Source organism: Pseudorasbora parva, chromosome 25 (genome assembly GCF_024679245.1).
Source record: "Pseudorasbora parva isolate DD20220531a chromosome 25, ASM2467924v1, whole genome shotgun sequence".
NCBI classification, from domain to species: domain Eukaryota; kingdom Metazoa; phylum Chordata; class Actinopteri; order Cypriniformes; family Gobionidae; genus Pseudorasbora; species Pseudorasbora parva.
Genome location: NC_090196.1, coordinates 20,546,556 through 20,566,979, shown reverse-complemented (window position 1 = coordinate 20,566,979; position 20,424 = coordinate 20,546,556). Strand labels below are relative to the sequence as shown.

General features: G+C 36.9%; 1 protein-coding gene across 1 annotated transcript in view; it reads left to right on the top strand.

Moving 5' to 3' along the window:
- The first annotated feature begins 7,198 nt into the window (after positions 1-7,198).
- Positions 7,199-20,424, top strand: part of galnt18a (UDP-N-acetyl-alpha-D-galactosamine:polypeptide N-acetylgalactosaminyltransferase 18a) — a 79,771-nt gene continuing 66,545 nt past the window's right edge. The window contains exon 1 of the mRNA XM_067435946.1: positions 7,199-7,220. The gene's annotated coding sequence lies outside the window, so the exon portion shown is untranslated. The remainder of the gene's footprint in view (positions 7,221-20,424) is intronic.

Sequence of the window (20,424 nt, the reverse complement as noted above, 5' to 3'; positions counted from 1 at the left end):
TGGGCAAAACAAGTCAGTGATTTGCATGTAAAGCTTGTAACATGAACATGAAGTCATTTTATTTAAATATGTTTATTAATAGATCTATGCTTTTCTTTTTTTGTTCTTACTAAAGACATTATAAAGAGAATGACAGAATATTAAAAACTATTTTTATATGAATGGTGCATATACAAATTGCTTTCCAAGTTGTTGCTGTTAGATGGACATCATCCCAAGTCTATGATATTTTGGTCTCTAGATATGGATGAAATTGTCAGGTTTGGGTGAAGGGATAAGTGAGGACTTGGAGATGCAAATGAAATTGGCTTTTTATTAATAATAAAATAAAACAACAACAAACAAAAACTATCCAGAGGGTAGACAAACAAGACTGAGCAGGGAAACATGAGGTACGTTTGGACTGCAAGCACAAGGAGAATGAGGCCCCGTCTGCACGAAGCCAGAGCTTTCCGATCTTTTTCCCCCTTGTTTTTAAGAAATATCTGCGTACACAAAATCATTGATTCACATTGAAATCACAACATTTTCGACTCAAAACGATGTAGTAGGCTATACATGCCAGGTCAGTGTGTGGCACTGTAATTCTGCCACACAAATACACTAAAAACGGAAAAAAAAGAGTTGTGGCTATAGGGGTACAGCAGTGGTAGGAGGTGAGGCAAAAATTGCACAATAAAATAAAATAAATAAATTTGCTACTTACCAGATCCACCTACCACAACACTAAACATACAAATAAGTTACAATAATGCAAGTACATTAATTAAATGTCGCAATATTGATGTGTGCATGCCCAGTACCCATTTCGCGTGTGGGACGTGGTGTAATAACATCAACGTTTTTTTAAATATACGGATTGGCTATATACACGAAAATGCAAGCGTGTAATTTTCAAATGTATCCACTCTGGGACCCGGTTTCAAAAAATATAGTTTTCATGCTCCCAAAACACCGGATCGGTGTGGACGAAAAGCTGATACGATACAATTCTTTTACGTATACAGCTAAATGCGTCAGCAAACAAAAGATGGTAACGAAGGAAGACAGATGGGACAAATTAACTAATAATCAGGAAACAAGGTGGGCGGGGTTAGACAATAGATGAGAGCACATGGCACAAAGAAACATGACAGCCATGTGCTCCATGCCAAACGTGACATGACCATGCAGCTAATAAGAACTCATAAGCTGCATGTTCACACAAAACATGCAACAGACAGGGTACAGCTGAGTGAACTCGAACTGCAAGCTCACAACAAAAGACAAACACTTGGAGGAATGTCCAAATCCCAACTAAAAACCGAAACCAGACTATACCGACGTGCCGGGATCTGAAAACCACACTCCGAACACAAAACAACTTCAAGGACATGACACAAGACGAACAATACAGGAGTGTCAGGGCTCTGTCACAAAACAAAGAGTAACCTAGACCGAAGTGACAGAACCCTGACAGAAATGATAATTGAAATGTTACTAAAGTAAATAAATAGCTCACAAAAACCTTCACAATGTTCTTCGTTTGTGCTTTAAAGGGCTCCAAAGTCAAGATGACCTTTACCGAAGTCTTGACATGGCGTCGTTACCTAAATTTATCGACCGGCATTAATGGACTGGAAGAGCGTACTGAACATATTTATGCATTCACATAAACCTAATTTATCACTGTGACATCCTTTCTCTTTCTCTCATTCTGTCTCTCAGGATGTGGATCACCTCTTTCCATAAACACTCGTTCTATAGCAATTATCCATCATGTCGGAGGATGAACTTCAATGCAATCGGCAAGCTGCTTCTCCCACACACTGGGTGAAATACTGATACAGTCTGACCCCGTGTTTTTAGTTTTTAAAGGGGTACTTCAGCGCTGGAAAGATGAATCTGTATTTAAATTGGGTCATTAATGTATGTAGTAGAAATGTGAAATTATTTTTGAATTTGGTGCCTTCTAGACTGAGAAAAGACAGAAAATGTATTTTTGTCTCATGGGGATGAAAGACTACAATTCCCAGAATTCTTTGCTGCCCTGTGAGGCCATTCCCAAAGCCACTAAAAGCATAAAACTGCTTGCCTCGGGGGGATATGGGGGGGGGGAGAGCACAATAATTTGAATATACTCCAGGGTTTCTACTGATACAAAGCCATATGCTAATCGCTGAATTAACCCTTTAATGACCCCGTGCAATTACAAAACAAACAAACTTGGTATAACATAAGTAAAACCTGAAGATCAAAGCAAGCATGCATTTTTAGTCTGGGGTATATCATTTAAGCAAAAAACAAACAAAAAAGCTTTCAGGTCATTTGTACGAGTTGACACAGGCTTGACATTTAAAACTGCTCAGAGAATTTATTAGTGTCATTGCAAATGTTAAGAGTGAATACATTTCCTCAGTCATCAGTCTGAATTTATATAACATTAGCTTATGAAATGGAATATCGAGGAGGGGCTGCCTTATTCTTTCTCATCAGCTGCCTTTTGGCCAATTTGGCTTTCCTATGCTTTATTTAGGAATGAGCACAAGACTTCAAAGCTTCCTTTCATCCCACATCTCTGTCTCTTGACCTTTCGAGGTGACCTTCTTCCATTTGGCCAGTATTGTCATTAAAGCATGTTTTCCTCTGACATTTGCTTTTCAAACAAGCGTATTGATGTCCTCAGTGTTAGGACTTCCAGAGCTTCCACATCAAACAGGTACGGGTACAGAACATTTAATATTGGACCTATGCAGTTATCCTCAGTATTACAGTGCAATTAGTGTTTGCATTCAAAAACGTTTAAAGTTTAAGAACTCAGCTGACTCTAGGATTTCAAATGTTCTTAGACTAGAGATTCTCATTTTAAAATAAAATAACTTTACTTAAGGATACTTTCCAGTTTTGTTCTACAGCATAAAACCTACAGTAGGTCATCTTAAATATCAATTTGCACTCTAAAAACGTTGCTAACAAGCAACGTTTTTTTTTTTTTTTTTTTTTTTTTTTTTTACATTGCTAAAAGTTTCTAACAAGTTGTGCTTTCTGATTAGTGAAGAAGAAACTTTCCACTTTTGTTTTATGGCATAAATTACACACAGTCCACAAATGTGTTTTTGTGCCTTTCAATCATTGCTAAAAGTTGTTAACATGCTAAAAATGGGCAATGGCACATAAACACAACAATCTCCTGTACAACAAAGAATGTTCTACATCATAAATTACACTGTCATATACCTCAAACATGAATTTGTGCTATAGAATATTGCTAAAAGTTGCTTTACAATCATTGCTAAACGTTGTTAACATGCTAACAATGCTATAAACACAACAATGTCCTGTATAACTTGTTAAGAACTTTCTACATCATAAATTGCACACTGTCATACCTCAAAAACTCATTTGTGCCCTAAAATATTGCTAAATTTGCTTTACAATCATTGCTAAACGTTGTTAACATGCTAACACTGCTACATAAACAAAACAATATCCTGGCCAACATGTAAATAATGTTCTACATCATAAATTACACACTGTCTTATCTCAAAAAAATTGTACTCTAAAATATTGATTAAAAAAAGCTTTACATTCACTGCTAAAAGTTGATAACATGCTAACAATGCTACATAAACACAACAATCTCTTGTACAACTTGTAAAGAATTCTGCTCTACATCATTACACACTGTCATAGTTCAAACACAAATGTGTGCTCTAAAACATTGCTAAAAGTTGCTGACAAGCTACCAATGTTATATATGGTCTGTCTGATTGGTCAAACGTGTAGTTAAAGTCACATTATAATAGTGCTAGTAATCCGCCATTGATCTTCAAATTAAAAGGTTTTTCAAAAAGCTAGTAATAATCGAGTTAGTTATGCATCCAGAGATGGCCAGAAATTTTTCAACACTGTTGAAGCACTTTCCAGCACCTGCGGGTGGCCGGTCGTAGGTCTCCATAGTGATTGGAGTGGGTTAATGGCTTTGCTATGGAGAGAAATTGGAGTGGATTTAGATGAAGCTCTCCACATGTGGTCAATCAGTCTGTAATACAGGAAAAGTGGCTGTGTGAACAATTAATCAAGCTCCTGTAAAGTGGCATATGGTGGGTGGAGGCAACATGTGCAAGAACTATATTTTCCCATTTTCTTTCTTCTCAGCATAATGTATTGGGTGTACCTCTCAGAGGGAGGGAAACGCTAAGCATGTAAGTGCGTGTAGTTCAGTGTGTAAGTGTAGTGTGGGCTCTGGAGACAGCTCACCCTCTCCCTGGGTCTCTGAATTACTCCTCAGGTTCTCTCTGCCTGCCTAATGATTTGAGTTTACAGCCCATTGCCTCCCATCTCTGCGTGCAGCACATAATCTCTTTGTAGAGATGATAATTATGGCTTCATAGAGCTCAGAGCTCTTTTCTGAAGCAGTGCCTTGCTGTCTGGGATGGAGTTAATGAGAGAGGCAGAACCGAGTTAATCCATCCTGAGGACTCACTGCCCTGTTTCGTGTGTTTCAGGCCACAAGCAGCTGTGAAATCAGGTAATAAGATTCAAGGCGCCACATCTTAAACTCCGTAGCTTCTGTTCGGACTGTGATGAGATTCTGATGTCCATTTATGCCTCAGGAATTGGTCTCGTCACGAAATCATGATACAAATAACAACAAAAACTGTTTACTGGATTGAATCGATAGGAAACAACTTTGTCACACTTTACGATTACCAGTATTTCATCTTTACTTGATATATAACTTTTTACGGTAAGATATGATTGATGTGGTCACATAGCAAGTGCCAAAACTTTTTACGTATATTCCATAGTTGTATTAATATAGAATTGCACTCCTCAAACCACCTTCACCACGGATGTGTTTGTTGGCACAGTAGCACATCAGCACAATCATAATTACAAACCTAATCAAGACAAACTGCAGATTCCAGACTGCAGATCCACCACATCAATTGGTAAAGAATCTTAATAAATCATTGTCAGAGTAAATATTTATATTTCTTCTCTCTGTTAGTTGCAAATGAACCAAGACTCAGGCTCAGTTATAAATCGCTGTACAGTATAGGGAGCAAGGAACAGTATAAGAGTTGCCCAAAAAAATGAATCATGGCATAATTTAATAATTAAATAATATGTTTTTTAAAACATATGTAGCCAGATTGCTTAGAGTCAATGTAAATTTGTTAATTCTGAAAACTATTCGATTTAATCAGTTAAAAATTATGAATATGGTTTACCTAGCTGCGGAACCAGCCATATTCAATTAGTTAAATTGTATGAGATTTGCTTGCATAAAGTTTAGTTTATGGAAAAGGGAAATGATGCCGATCCATACTCCAGTCGGTAGGTGGCAGTACTGCGCATAGACGTTTCTATGGTTATGCACCTACAAAGAAAAAGCAGCAGGAGCAGATGGAACTCAAGGACCTGATTGTAAGGTAAGTTACATCTTTATCCATTGTATATTAGTTGACTATTTTCAGTGTTTATACATGTGTTAATAGTGCTGTTGATATCGTATTTAACTAATACCAATGCACTGACCATCAAATTTTAATTTAGTCCACTAGATAGCTTAACTTAACTTGAACATGGTGCTAATAAATAAAAGATAATGTTAGCATCTTTTTTAGCTACAAGTCCCTTGTCATTGGATAGTATTACACATATAACTAATTAAATCAAACCCAGTGTGATTTTTTTTTTGTATTTAGCCTATGAATTTCCGTATTTTTTACATTAAAGCATGATTTTACTCAGAACTAATCTTATACTAGTCTGAGATTATTGTTTGCTATGTACTATCAGTATGGTTGCATGTCATTTTTTCTCTTTATAACGTTTTGAAAATGTACACTCCTCGCATTGTTGTCCTGTGGCAAAACATGAGGAGTCACATTGTGGTGGTGGTAGCCTATATGAGAGTACTAATAATTCTCTAAAAATTAATGCTGGCTTTCTTATTTAATAAGCAAAATTATGAATTTTGTTTTTAACTACAACTTTTTTTTTTTTTACAGATAACTATGGCACAAATGTATGGTGGACAACCTACTAGACCTTGTATGTGCGCTACAAAAATGTATTTACAATAGATAGAAAATTCAATACATTAAATTTCTATCAATAAATCTCCGCTTGAAATGTTTATGATTTAACAAAAAGCATAACGTAACAAGTGATCTTGTTTAATGAGAAGTTTATTCTGTTGTGTCGTTTTTCATCTTTATTTCAGGTTTGGAGTTCATGCGTATAACTATGGTTCCGCTGACATCAAAATACATCGGTCAACTGGACAAATACACAGATGACTTGATTTTTTTTGACAGGTTTTCCGTCGCAAAGAAGGATATGCAGGACAGAATATCCTCACATAATGGCACTGACAGCTAAAGTGTGTTTTTATGTATTGCATCATATGTGCTACTTGTTACCCTTTTGCCTTATTTACGATAATTGTATGTGTATACTTGGAGTTAGTAAAAATAATAATAATAAACTCTGTCAGTTGCTACCCCTCATGTCTCTCAAACCCCTAAAACTTTAATTTATCTTTAAAACACAAATTAAGATATTTTTTTAAAATTTGATACATTTCTGTCCCTCCATAGACTGCTATGCAACTACCACTCTGATGCTCAAAAAGTTTGTAATGAGATCGTAAAACTAATTCATATGAATCATGTTAAATTTTCTGAAGATTTTATTCACATATATTCATTCAAAAAATGTACACATCAGTTGTGGTAGACAGAAACTCAAGTATGTTAGCTAGAAGTGTGAGAACCAATGAGGTTCATTCTCATAGTACGCAGCTTCAGCGAGAACCAATGAGGTTTGTTATCATGTGTCAAGCAAGTATGGTTAAGCTTCTGTTTATATTCGCTGATGAATGTTAATATGCAAATAAAAGCCCCTTCACAAAAGTCTTTTTTAGGAAACTTTGGACTAAACCGCTCAATTCATGGGGATTAGTTTTACAATTTCTTTATGAACTTTTTGAAGCATCAAAAAGTAGTTGTGTGGACTGGCAACAGAGTGACAGAAATCTTTAATTTCCTTAAAAATATCTTAATTTGCGTTCTGAAGATGACAGAATTTTAACTATCCTTTTAAAATTCAGCCTTATTTAATCTAAGTTGATGACTAATTTCATGTTTTGTTTTTTCTTATGCTTATCTGAAAATGAAGACCTAAACATCAAGCGTGACTGTATCGTTCGTGAGGTGCCTGAATATGTGGTAAGTGTGTGTCAACCTTCTCTCTTTGTTATAAATGTAAATATAAATGGTTAGTTCGCCTAAATTTTGTCATGATTTACTCATCCCCAAGTTGTTCCAAACCTGTATGAACTTCTTCTGTTGAACACAAAAGAAGATATTTCAAAGAACTTTAGTAACCGAACGGTTGATTATAGGCATTGACTGCCATAGCAGGAAAATGGTTACAGTCAACTGTCTGGATACCAGCATTCTTAAAAATATAATATTTTGTGTTCAAAAGAAGGAATATATGGGTGCATTTGTGGGTGAACTATCAATTTAACGTTAATTTTGAAATTTGCAACAATTAAACAACTTTGATTGGTTGGCTTGCAGGTTGACAAAATGAGGGTAGTATATTGGTGGAACGTTTTAAGGGTATGGACTAGATATCTGAGTTTTTTTCCCCTAAGGTGATGAGTGCTTTTGCAAACTGGATGGTAAGACAAATGGGTGATCTGTGTTCAGGTCTTTCTGGTTTGAATTTTGAGTTTTGAAAAGTGTTCAGTTTATTTTACATGTATACATTTTATTGCCTCCACATATCTGAAATGTCAGTTTGCTAAACAATGTGCCTTTAATATTTCTGAATTTAAAATATGACTGTCATTGGGACACAACTCAATCTTTTCGTCTATTCTCCAGGACTGTGAAAGTGAAGAGGCTGAATCTGGGATTGCACAGACAACAACAGGAATATATGCCATTCGGGGTGTTCTGGAAGGGATTCAAGTTCTGCAAATCCTGCAAAGTGTCACGCTTGGATGCTTTTTGGACGGATGTATGCCCTTAATTGCAATTCCAAAACATAGCATGTCACAGATTTGTAAAAATGTTTGTGTAATGTAAACAAAGGTTATCATTGAATCAGATGTGATCTGATTTATCTGTCTACCTCAAGTTCTGTCTTTCTCTGTTATCTGTCTACCTCAAGCACAGCTCTTGAGCAAATGTCTTATTTCTGCACTTTGTAATTTTCTTTGCAAAATATTTGTGAAATGAGCTTGTTTTTGGCAAAAAAACTATTTAAAGTATTCAGCCTTGAAGCAATAAATAAATAAATAAATAAATATTTATTTATTTATTTAAAAAAAATGTTAAACAAGCTGGTCTGGCCATTTTTGTATGTTGTGATGGGGGGGGGGGGTAAATATAAAATAATATATACATATTACTTTAAAATACATTGGGTTTATGATTAAAATTACTTAAATGGGAAGCATTTTAAGTAAATAGGGTTTATTACATAATTCAAAATCCTGTTTCTTATTTATTTAAAACAAATTGGATTTATTGAAACTTTTACATAAATCTCATTCTTAAACGTTTGATTTGTTGATTTGATTGACTTACACATACATATCACATAAAGTTTATTACTTTCTTTATGTACAAAAAATGTAATCAAAATGGATAGAAAATTTATATGCAATCAAAATACATAAATCTTATTTATTGGGCCTAATTTTTTTTTTGGAGTGTTCCTATTGAGTGGATGAGAGACTGGACATCATGCTTTGCCCTGTCAGACTGATCTCATGAAATGGTGTATGTATGACACACCAATTCGTATGCCATTTTGGCGTGCTATCAAGACGCATAATCGCTTTTTAGCCCCTACCCATCACAGACACACACAAACACACACAGACACATATCTGGTTCACTATCTTTGTGGGGACTCTCCATAGACGTAATGGGTTTTATACTGATGAATCATTTTCCAAAAGCATTGTATGTCTAAGCCTAGATTTGAGAGACTACTAGAGACAAAAATAGTTTCTTTAATCAACATAGGCTTACAATGCTTTTGGGAAAAGCAGCACAGAGATGTTTTATAAACTGGACCAACCGATTCATTTAAAAAAGATCAGACTTGAATGAATGATTTTGTTCATGAATCATGAACTCACAAGTGAAAGCCACAGCGAATGTCAAGAGTCTTGAGACATGTTTATAAAACGAACACCTCATACTCTGTCGAGTACTTGAGCAGCCAAAATAAAACAACTCTTTCATACACACCTTCACAAACACACAAAGGACCCAATACATTCTTCCATGGAATATGATCCTGAATGACTTCTTAATATTTTAGCAAGCAACATGGTTTTTAAAGTGCTTGCTGAGTGTTTCTACATGGTCTCAATTGCTGTACGCTGTTGGACATGCTTTCACAGAAAGTTGTTTAACCATAAATAGCATAGGCCTATATGAAATTATCATTACATAATCACTGGACAATATTACATCAGCCTTGTATTTGCCTTAAACATAAAGTATATGTAATTGAACTGTTATTTAAGATAATTTGAGATATAATAACAATGGCTTTCGGAGTTAAAATTATTTTATAAATTCAACTGGATGTGTTAGGTTGAGGGGGAAATATTAAGCTATTTGTTGCTTTCTGCATTATAATATTTGAAAGAAAAAGCATGTCAGAAATGAAAGCAGATGATTAGGCCTAATGCATGGTTTACGATGAAAAGAGCCTTGAAATATCCAATTTGTGTTTATCAGATTATTTTATGATTCACTGACTCACTCAGTAATTGTGCCAGTGTTTTAAGAGCATCATTTTCTGTTGAATACATTTTACCATTTTTTATTTTAGTTTCGACATTTGGCCCTCGCTTGATTAAACGCATTAGTGCTCCCTTCCACCCTTTATAGAGTAAATGACCACAAAGTGGAAATTTTATTGAGTTCCTCATCCTATAAAAAAATGTATCTGCTGAAAAAAATGTATCTTTGAAACAAATTAACTTGATGAAAAATATACCTGACTGAAAAATATACTGCAATAATTTTTGCTTGAATTGTTTATTAAACACTCAAAAAGTAAAAAAAAAAAAATTCTACCTCAATCAGCAGATCTTTTATTGAAAGAAAAATGTAGGACACATTATTCTCTGGTTGCTTAAAAATGATTTAAAAAATATATCTATTTTCAGGTTTTCAATGACCATGGGAACCCTGATAATTTTTCTTAGAGAATGTGAAATTATATAGCATGGGCTATCACAAGCATGCTGTACCATGATGACAGTGTAATCATCCTGTCTGAATGGGGTGAAAGCCGGACTCTCTGGATTCTGAGGTAATGGATTCTCTCAGGCAGGAACTTCTAACATTCTCTTATCTTAAAACTGCCAGGAACATGAATACAAACTAAGCACATATATTTTCATATCAGAGAATGTAGAAGAGATTTTCCACTGAATATATACAAGTAACTTTGCATCTGTAATAGAAGCATGCGTTTCTTAAATATGTTGACACATAGTCTCACTCTATTGTGCATTATTTCTGAAATATACACTGTAGCTAAAGATTATTATGAGTAGCATGTCTTGTTCTCGCTGTGAGTGAGCCTTCTTTCCCACAGTTATCAGAGTATGGACAAAATCTTTCACTGGTAAATGAGCTCAGACAGAATTTGAATTGATCTGATCACAGTTTATTTCACTAAAAACCTCTCCGCAGGACAGCGTGACCCAACATTAGGATTCTCAATTGATTTTGCAATGGAAAACCCACATTTGCAATCCCAAATTCTTCCACTATCTAAAATAACATCTAATTTGGAGAAGGTACTTAAAAACTGTAAATTGCCAGGCTAAGCATTATTAAAACCTGTTAAACTATAGCCTAGTCAAGCTACACTTTGAAAAAGTAAATATTTTAAAAACTTAATTCTTAAATCTTAAACAATTATTGTTTGTGAATAAATCTAAAATAACTAAAACTAAAATTAGTAAAAGGGGTGATGAATTGAGAAATCAACTTTCCCTTGAGCCTTTGATATAAAAGTTAATCGTTATATAATGATATCCTGTACTTTTCGGCGCTGAAAACTCCCTTGTTAGTCAATGAAAAGCTTTTATAGACACCAGGCCCAAAAAACGAGGCTTTCTAATCAATGACGTATTAGAAGTGTGAAACACCGCTCTACAGATATATGTGCACGCCTGCTTATGTTCACCGACTCGTGGAGCTAAACGTATCATTCTACCGAGCAATTAACATGCTGAAGATAGCACATATATATATACATTGGAATCTTTAATAAAATGATTCCAGAAAATTTTAAAAGATTTTCCAGTGACCTTTCTTGATGTTTGTAGTCATTTAATCCACTTAACTTCACCTGCCTGTCTCAAAATCCAATCCAAAACCAATCCACAGAACCCACGGACCAAGAATTCCCTGCCTTAAATTATTTCTTTTTCGATTAACTGTTACATGTACATCACAATCTGGATGAAAAATTATTTTGTTTCCACCGCAGCAACTTTCCCCAGGAACTAGGGATTTTACGGTGGTACTCTATGTGTCTATTCTCTATTAAGTTCTGGGTAATGTTGAACTTCACAATACCCCCCACTTCATGGGGTGGATATTGCTATTCAAATTAACAATGGAATTTAAAAAATACGACCAACGGATTGATGGCGAGGTTCAGGAAACTGGAGAGGTCACTGGGCTAATCTTCGCTGTACTTCAGGCCGCGATGGAAACACTGGGACCAATTGTTCTGGGTAATTTTTCAGTGGAAACAAGGCTTTTTTCTCAAATAACAATGAGCTAAAAAAGCAGTTTTTAACTCCTAAAAATAAGTGTTAACACTGCCCTGCAGCCGATTTCAACAAAAGTTCAGACTCCTGTCAAAAAGAGACAAAAAATGGATCATGGATGTATCTCATTGTGGCCAACAGTAACGCTATCTATCAGGATATGCTACCAATACTTTACAAAGGTTATGGTTGGAGTTTTGGGTTAGTATTCATTTCTGCCAGAAAGACTCGGGAGAATAAATACTGTGACAATAATCCATTTATTAACAATCCAGCAAGCAATAAAGTACTTTGGCATAGGCCCCGTCCGTAGCTCGCAATCAGAGGGTATGGACTCTGCATATCCTGCCTGAAGACGAAGGCAGAGGCGCAGCCGACCCCCCCCCCCCCCCCCCCCCCCCCCCCCCCCGTGAGGTATGGAAGGGACCATCCTGGTGGTGGTGGTGGGGTGGAGTAGGGAAGGATTTGACTTGGAGGTGGTGGGGAGGATGGCGGTGAATTGGTGCGTCAGCATCTGCGAACTCAAACATGAGTAACTACCGATCTTTTATACCCAAGTATTAGAATGTGATTGGATAGATAGAAGTTGAAGTGACGTAACAATTAAGTCTTCCTGGCAGAACTTATGCTAAAGCTTTCATTTCACCATTTTGTTATCAGTCAGCACTGTGATGACCAAGGATTCGGCTCAAAGGGCGGTTTGCCAACTGGTTTGATGGGAAAAAAACACGCAGTGGTTTTGCACAACCATAATCCTCCACATGTTTTAACATTCACCAAGTAGGTCAACTAGGTCCTCTTGAAAAGCAATCAGATTAATGCATCGCATGCTCTGCACCAGGACTAGGGATTCTGATTAAGGAAATTTCACATTGCTCTTCTGGGCAAGAACCAACATTGCTATTGATATTCCAGGCAGTGTCTCCTTCTTTCTGTTACATAGCCGATATACCCTAGACCTCTCATTTTAAATTACAGCCCAATAATATCTCACTGCAGTGGGGGCTGTGGCAGACAGAACGGAGCGTATTCTGTCTCATTGATCTTATGCATAGCTGAGTCATTGGCTCCATGCTTAAATGCATTGCCACGGGAAGTCATGGCTGGATGTGTCAGTAACCAGGTGGTGCAGAGTACATTTATCTTGTTTTAACGATGTACAGATAAGTTTAGTGTAAAACAAAACGAAACAGTGATTCAAAAACTGTAGGTGCTCTCTAAAGCGATCCGATTATTTCAGCAGGTGGAGCAGAATATTGTAGATAAAGACTCAAGGTCTTCACATCTCCCAGAAGACACACTGTAAGTTCTCACCTTTTTTTTACCATGCCTATAACGAACCGTGACATTTTGTCTTTTAAGTATCATTCATAGATGTTTGGTCTAGATCCCCTACATTTTTTTAAAAGTATAATTACAGGCCATGGTCTTTACAGAGAAATTCTCTATCCTTTAATATTTCAGTGTCCATTCATATTTCATGCATCATTTCATGCAGCGGTGGCCCCGCTGGTGTCTCTGTGTACATTTGGATAAACTAAACAGGTGAAAGAGTAAGTTGGCACGCCAAAGACAAAGATCAAAGCCAGCGCCTCAGGGTAGTTTGCTCTTGATTCCATCTGTTAACGCAATGTTTCTCTGATGCTTTTTTCTCCTTGCTTGATCACCCTGAAAGCCCTGAATGGAGTAGGGAGGCTGCATTCTTTCATTTGAGTTACAACCTGACCATTTAAGAGGATAAAACAGAGAAGGGAATTGGACCCCCATTGTCTTCAAAAGAGAACTCCTCTAAATATTAAAATACCTTTAAAGGTCCCGTTGTTCGCGATTCCATCTTTCAAACTTTAGTTAGTGTGAAATGTTGCTGTTAGAGCATAAATAATACCTGTCAAATTATAAAGCTCAAAGTTCAATGCCAAGCGAGATATTTTATTTAACAGAAGTTCCCTTTCAAAGCCTACAGCGAACCATAGACAGTAAAAGAAATGGACAGAGCTATCCCATTGACTTCTACGGCGTTAAGTGATGTCAGTAAAGGAGCACTCACTTCCTGATGGCTGAGCGAACTGCGCAGGCTCAGACTGAGCTTGACGACGTAGATGTGACGTGAGCCTCCTGTCTGACAGCTGTAGGTCTTCTAGTAGATGTGGAAAGTGAAAGCTGAATCCCGTTGTTTAAATATTTTCTCCCGTTGCTTTTGGCTCACTATGGGCTTCTCTCCATTCTTCTCCCTTGACTTTATCAGACTTTATGTCTCCACGTCCCCCCGACTGTCTCATAGACAGTAAAAGATTGCCTGCGAGCGTCTCCTCAGGTCTATACGGTAATTTCTCAACTGTGCGACAGGGTCGCGTTGGTTATGACGCAATAGTTAGCCTATTTTTACAAAAATCAATGATTCGGATCGCCAGTGTCACGTGATTTCCAAATCATTGATCGATTCACTGATTCATAACCGTTTGAATCTTTATTTGAGGTTTGAACACAAACGCGGAAGAGAAGACAATGCTGAATAAAGTTGTAGTTTTTGTTATTTTTTGGACCAAAATGTATTTTCGATGCTTCAAGAGATTCTAATGAACCAACTGATGTCACATATGGACTACTTTGATGATTTTTTTATTCCCTGGACATGGACAGTATAGTGTGCATACACTTAGATACTCTGTCGGAGTAAATACATTTTTTTAAACTGTGTTCCGAAAATGAACGGAGGTCTTATGGGTGTGAAACAACATTAGGGTGAGTCAATCATGACATCAATTTCATTTTTGGGTGAACTAACCTTTTAATACAGTAAATCACAAACTATTCAGCATCTTTCAATAGGCTACATTATGTCAAGATTGCTTGCATGTATGCACCTGTAACTGTTTCATAACTTTAAAGTGAACATAAAATGTATTTCCAACCCATTTTAGGCTACTAATATAGTCTGATATACTTGAATAACCAACAAGAAATTTGGTAGTGTAAGACTGAAAAAACTAGTATATGCCGAAATGTCTGAATGAAGAACAAGGACTCTCTGAGAAAATAAAGGAAATTAGCATCTGAGCTTATTCATAGAGTTAGAGTCTCTGTCCGAGACGACATCACACTGAGTGAATCATCTATGAATGACTCTAATTTACATGCCTTTCCTTTCACATGAAACTTCCCCCAAACTACTGCTCCCACAAACTTGAGATCACCTGAAATGTACCAGAAATCTCTTTGTTACAATGTCAATCCTCACAATGCAGTATTATATGTGTTTGATATCGTTTGAAATGTCTCAGTGCGACTGGTACAAATATCTCAACTCCACAGAAGTTAACCAAAAGATAATCAATGTTTTAAGGGTTTAAAGATATCTTTCTTTGGTGTATGGTGGGTGTGGCTTTCAGCCATTTGGCCTCTCTTCTAATCAGGTCTATAGGACCTGATCAATGCAAATTCCTATTGTTAACTGGTGTTTCCATTTGAAAGAGTTTCAAATGGTTCTGGGTATGTATCTGGTTTTGGGTATTTAAGGAAATGTTGCAAAGAGCTCAGGGCTTGACACTTTAAACCGGTCAGCCAGTAATGTTGGATGTCTCAAAATAGCCAGCATTATGTAGTTTTCAGAAGTCAGGTATACATTTCATTCTTCACTTCAGAGTATTTGATGTTATATATGGATTACCTTTGAATTGACTATGTAATTGGCTTTATACATTTACCTGACTGTTAAATAAATTGTTACACTTTGATGAATTCTGACTTGCTCTGGAATTATTCAGGTTGGGTATAATTTCAACAAAGGGTTAAACGGAATAATTAAATGTGTACGTAAACTATTAAAAATGAATGACCAAATAACCAATTGGCATTCTAACCCAAATTCTAAATTATCATTAAATGGAGTCAGATAACGAGGAATTGGAATAAAATCCCCTTTTCCCCGCTGAAAAGACGAACGCGCAGCGAACTTCACCCGCCGATCGTTAGCCTTCATTGGGACGATTTGGGCGGCCTTACAAAATGGTGACCAGCCTCCGTGATGTTGCGACTCTCTTACGAGCAACGTCTTTTCAGCGAAATATTCGATTTTAAAATCAACAAGAGGTTTGAACTTCTCTTTCTTCAGCTGTTCTGGTAAGTAAAATTCTTCTTGCCTTTTTAGAAATGTTTAGGGAAAAACAGACGCATCCCATATAGACACATTAATAGAATGGGTCGGAATACCCAATGTTAGACCGGAACCGCAATCCGGTGGGGTTTAAGAATTTAGATACATCACATACCAGGGACATGATAGCGACAGCGCAGTAGAGGAATTAAAACTCGTGTTATGGATTTTAAAATATTTCTTTGTCAGCGTAGACCTACAACAACGAAACCTAAATTGGAAAAACATCTTCCAAACTATTTCCTGAGACTCGATAAACATTTGTAAATTAGAGCGTTTTTAAAATTAGCTAAATGCTTTCTCCATTGTTTTATTAGCTGCAACAAACTAGCAATGGACGATGAGAACGAGCAAACAATAGAATTAAAAATCTAAGTTGGTAAACAATTGGAAGGCATTTGTGATTTGATAAATACGCACGTTGATGCATTTGTTTATGAAAAACAAAGTTGGGAAAAACAGGCTGATGCATATGCAACATGTAAAAATGAAGAGAACTTTTTGTTTGATCAAAATTGGCTACAGCTATTATTGCTACGCAGCAAATTACTCGTGACTACAAATGATTAAGAGGTGGTACGATTCAAATCTAAGATTGATACACAGAATGATAGTGATGTTGTTACTGTATTTTTGTTAAGAAACCTCATGATGTTTCTGAGTGGCTCAGCGAGCCCACGGGGCGTACCACGCCCACTCGGAGAACAAAGACTTTCTCTCTATGTTCAATGAGAGCGTTTAGCCAAATAAGTAACACCTAAATCTATCACATTTTGTAAATTCAGTTAAAATTGCCACTGTGCTGCCAAGCAGATTAGTCTGTAAATAGACTAAATCAAGCAAATAGGCATTTGTAATCTAAAAACAGATACAACGAATGTGCTTGCATCAGTCTTGAACCAGTCTTTCATATTCAAATGTATTGGCATGAAAATAAAATCCGAAACCTCACTCAAAACAGAATTCGAGCAGGAATTTGACTGCACTCAGCATGTGCTGCTAGTTCATTGGATGTTAACAGCAACAGAGTCGCTCATTGGCCTTAAGCCTGACTGTTGTCGTGCAATCAATGTACATGCCAGCCAGTTGTGACTGCAGGGCCGAATCAAAATCATTATCTTTAAGACACTTTGATAAATATGTTGTTGCGTTCGATTTAATTTTGATTTACTCTGAAATTATTGATTTTAGTGCATTAGGATGTATTGTTACCGCAAATCTGTCAGGTTAGTAACGGACTGGAGTTCAGTTTTTGGGTGGAGCTTTGAGGCACGCCGACTGAGATTTTAGAGTTCCGCCTAACGCTTGGTATTAGTTCGTATGCATTTTCAAATTTAGTAATAATTTCTAAACACGTGCGCATTGAACACACGATAGTTGTTTGTGTTAATAAAAACACCTAGGCTATTTAAGTTTATTCTTTAAAACACAAGATTGCTTTACTGTAAGTGTATGAAACACTTAGGATAAAGGTTGTAGATGCTATATGCATTCTAGACCATGTATCTTGAGAAAAACTGAATAAATGTGGTTCTTTGTTGAATTTGTTTGTCTCCCAGGTGGAGCATAGGATTGCCATGTGGCTACAGTGTTATTCAATTGCATTAACCATGAAAATGCTATAACGTATGTTGTGTTAATAACTCAGTGGATCATGTACATCCATGACACCACAAGACTACGCTCAGGTTAGTAACACGGACTAGAACACAGTTTTTCGGTGGAGCATAAAAGCACACCAGGCTGATGTTTTAGAGCTCCGACTAACACATTGGCGTTCAGATACGTAGACTTGGACTGCGGGTTGAAAGACTAAAGACGTCTTCCGTTTAGAACAATAACAAATTGTTAGACCAATCTAAATAGGGCAACCCTAATTCCTGATTGTTGTAATATTGCTCTAAATTACGTAGACGTGGAAAACCACGGCATGATTATAGAAAGTCACCATTAGAGATAGTAAGTTGGTCACTTGAATCTGTGGTGATGGTCATGGGCCTCTGATTGAAAGCAGTTTGCATTAATTACGAGAATTCAAACCCAAGGGGACTGAACAAAAATATCTTGGAATGATCAACGTGTAGCACGGGCGTCCAAGATATCAGTCGTATGGCCTCTACTGACGACCAAGACTGACGAGTTTGTGAATACTCATGTTATCGGAATCTTGGTTTACTGACTATAACTCAATGTAAAAGATTTAACCTCTGTCTACTTGACCAAGACTGATAAGTTTGTGATTATGGGCCCGCATACTGGAAAGTGCGAAGACCCTGTGACTCTAAGAACCTAATGAATGATTTCAATAAAGTAAAGAGTTAAGCAGAATAATCAGACGTTTATTCATATTTGTAAAGTATTAGAAATAATTAAAACATTTACATTATTGAGTCAGATAAAATATTGAGGTAATGCAAAAAGAAATGTATTGGATTTTAATCTTAAATTGCATTGGGTTAATTCCCAGTGCCAAAAGGGAGGGGTTGTGCTGTTATCTTTTGCCTTTACAAGAACACAGCTATATGTGTGGCACTGATAATCGCAAACCAATTCACCCTTCACCACAGAAGTACCTCAACATTTTTTTTTACAAATTCACCCTTCACCACAGAAGTACCTCAACATTTTTTTTTTACAGGTCACAGAGACGTCAAATAATCAAATGTGTGTGCGACACCGTAAAACAAAATTCAAAGCAGACAACACCAAAACAGGTGAATCAATTTCTGCCCACAGATCTGACTGTAAAGAGAGCAACTGGAAATAAAGCCATGGGAACCAACCCATCGGAATTCATGACAGTATGAGCGATAAAAGCTCTGATTAATCCAGAAAAATTCTCCAGCAGAACTGGGGTTTCTAATGCTCACAGCAGACTGTGAAGGCTCGACTGTAAGAACAGTTTTAAGGTGTCACACACTGTACTAAAACAACAGCAACAATTCAGACCTGGCCGATGAAACTCTGTTTCATGTGACAGCCAGGATGAAAATTGCATCAGGCATAATAGTGCCATTCAAATAAGTCCAAACCTGACTGTGAAGCTGTTGATAATGTCAGAATTAACTGTGAATCTCTGCATTATTTTTGTCTCAGGTTTACAACTGCAATTCCTTGTAGGATGGACACCAAGATGGGGCTAACACCCCCATCAGAGCCAAAACAATGGAATTGTCAGAGCAACTTGAAATGATGGAGATGGGTGCGAATACACTTGATGGGGCCATTCACACCTCACAAACTGTATACATGACCTCCCAGTGTAGCACTGGAACTAAATTTTGCAACACAGATTGTTATTGATAAGACTCCACCCATCTCCCAAAAACAAACACAGAACACAGAACACACACCTCCTTCACTACACCCTCATATCACCTGAAACAGATCAAATCTATCCAGGCTAAACACTACACATCATAGATGACAAAGATGGCATAGAGTCCAAAAGTGTTACTTCACTAAAGATCTATTGTCAGTCTTTTCACACCAACAAATCCAAATAGCTTCACACACACAGGACAGTAGAGTTGATCCCATGATGACAGTCTATTAAAGACACACATAGCAAACGCTATTCACTACATCCTACCAACTCATAGGACTGCTCACTCACTCACACTCACACACACACACTCACACACACACACACACACACACACACACACACACACACACACACACACACACACACACACACACACACACACACACACACACACACACACACACACACACACACACACACACACACACACACTGTGACAAGGAATACACAATCTCCATTACTGTATGACTAAACATATTTAGATCTGCCTTAATTGCATTGGAAGATTCCTGAACACACACAGTGGTTATTATATATATATGTATATCTTCATAATTGTGATTGAATATTGAATATTATTGATGATGTTATTATTATATGCATATCATCTATTTAAATATATAAACTGCACTGACTTTTTGCTACATTTCCTTAGGTAATCCAGACCAAGAATATTTAAATTCCGCTGTCACTTTATCCCAGTGATAGTGAAGAATTAGGTGATTAAATACCACCCCACCAATTATGACCTTAAAAAAACACTTGAGAGAAGGTGTACCAATCGCACTGCTGACGTGAACCCACATTGTTTTTTATTTTTGTTTTCTTGCATTGTATGTTCTTATGCATTTCTCTATGGCTTTAAGTTCATCAGTGTTCAGTCGTTAAGTGGACATTAAGACTCTTTTCAGGTGTCAACTACGGAGAAGCCTTCCACCCATTGAAATCTACCCAGTGAACCACACCATTGGAGGTGTGAGGATTACACAAGGAGAGTCAGACTATCGGGAAGGTGCAGAAGCAGAAGCTTCCCCATGAAGAAGTGACACGTTAACTGAACATTCACCAAGGTCCGAGACTGACTCTATGAACATGCTGTGCTGAACCACAGGTAGAACACCT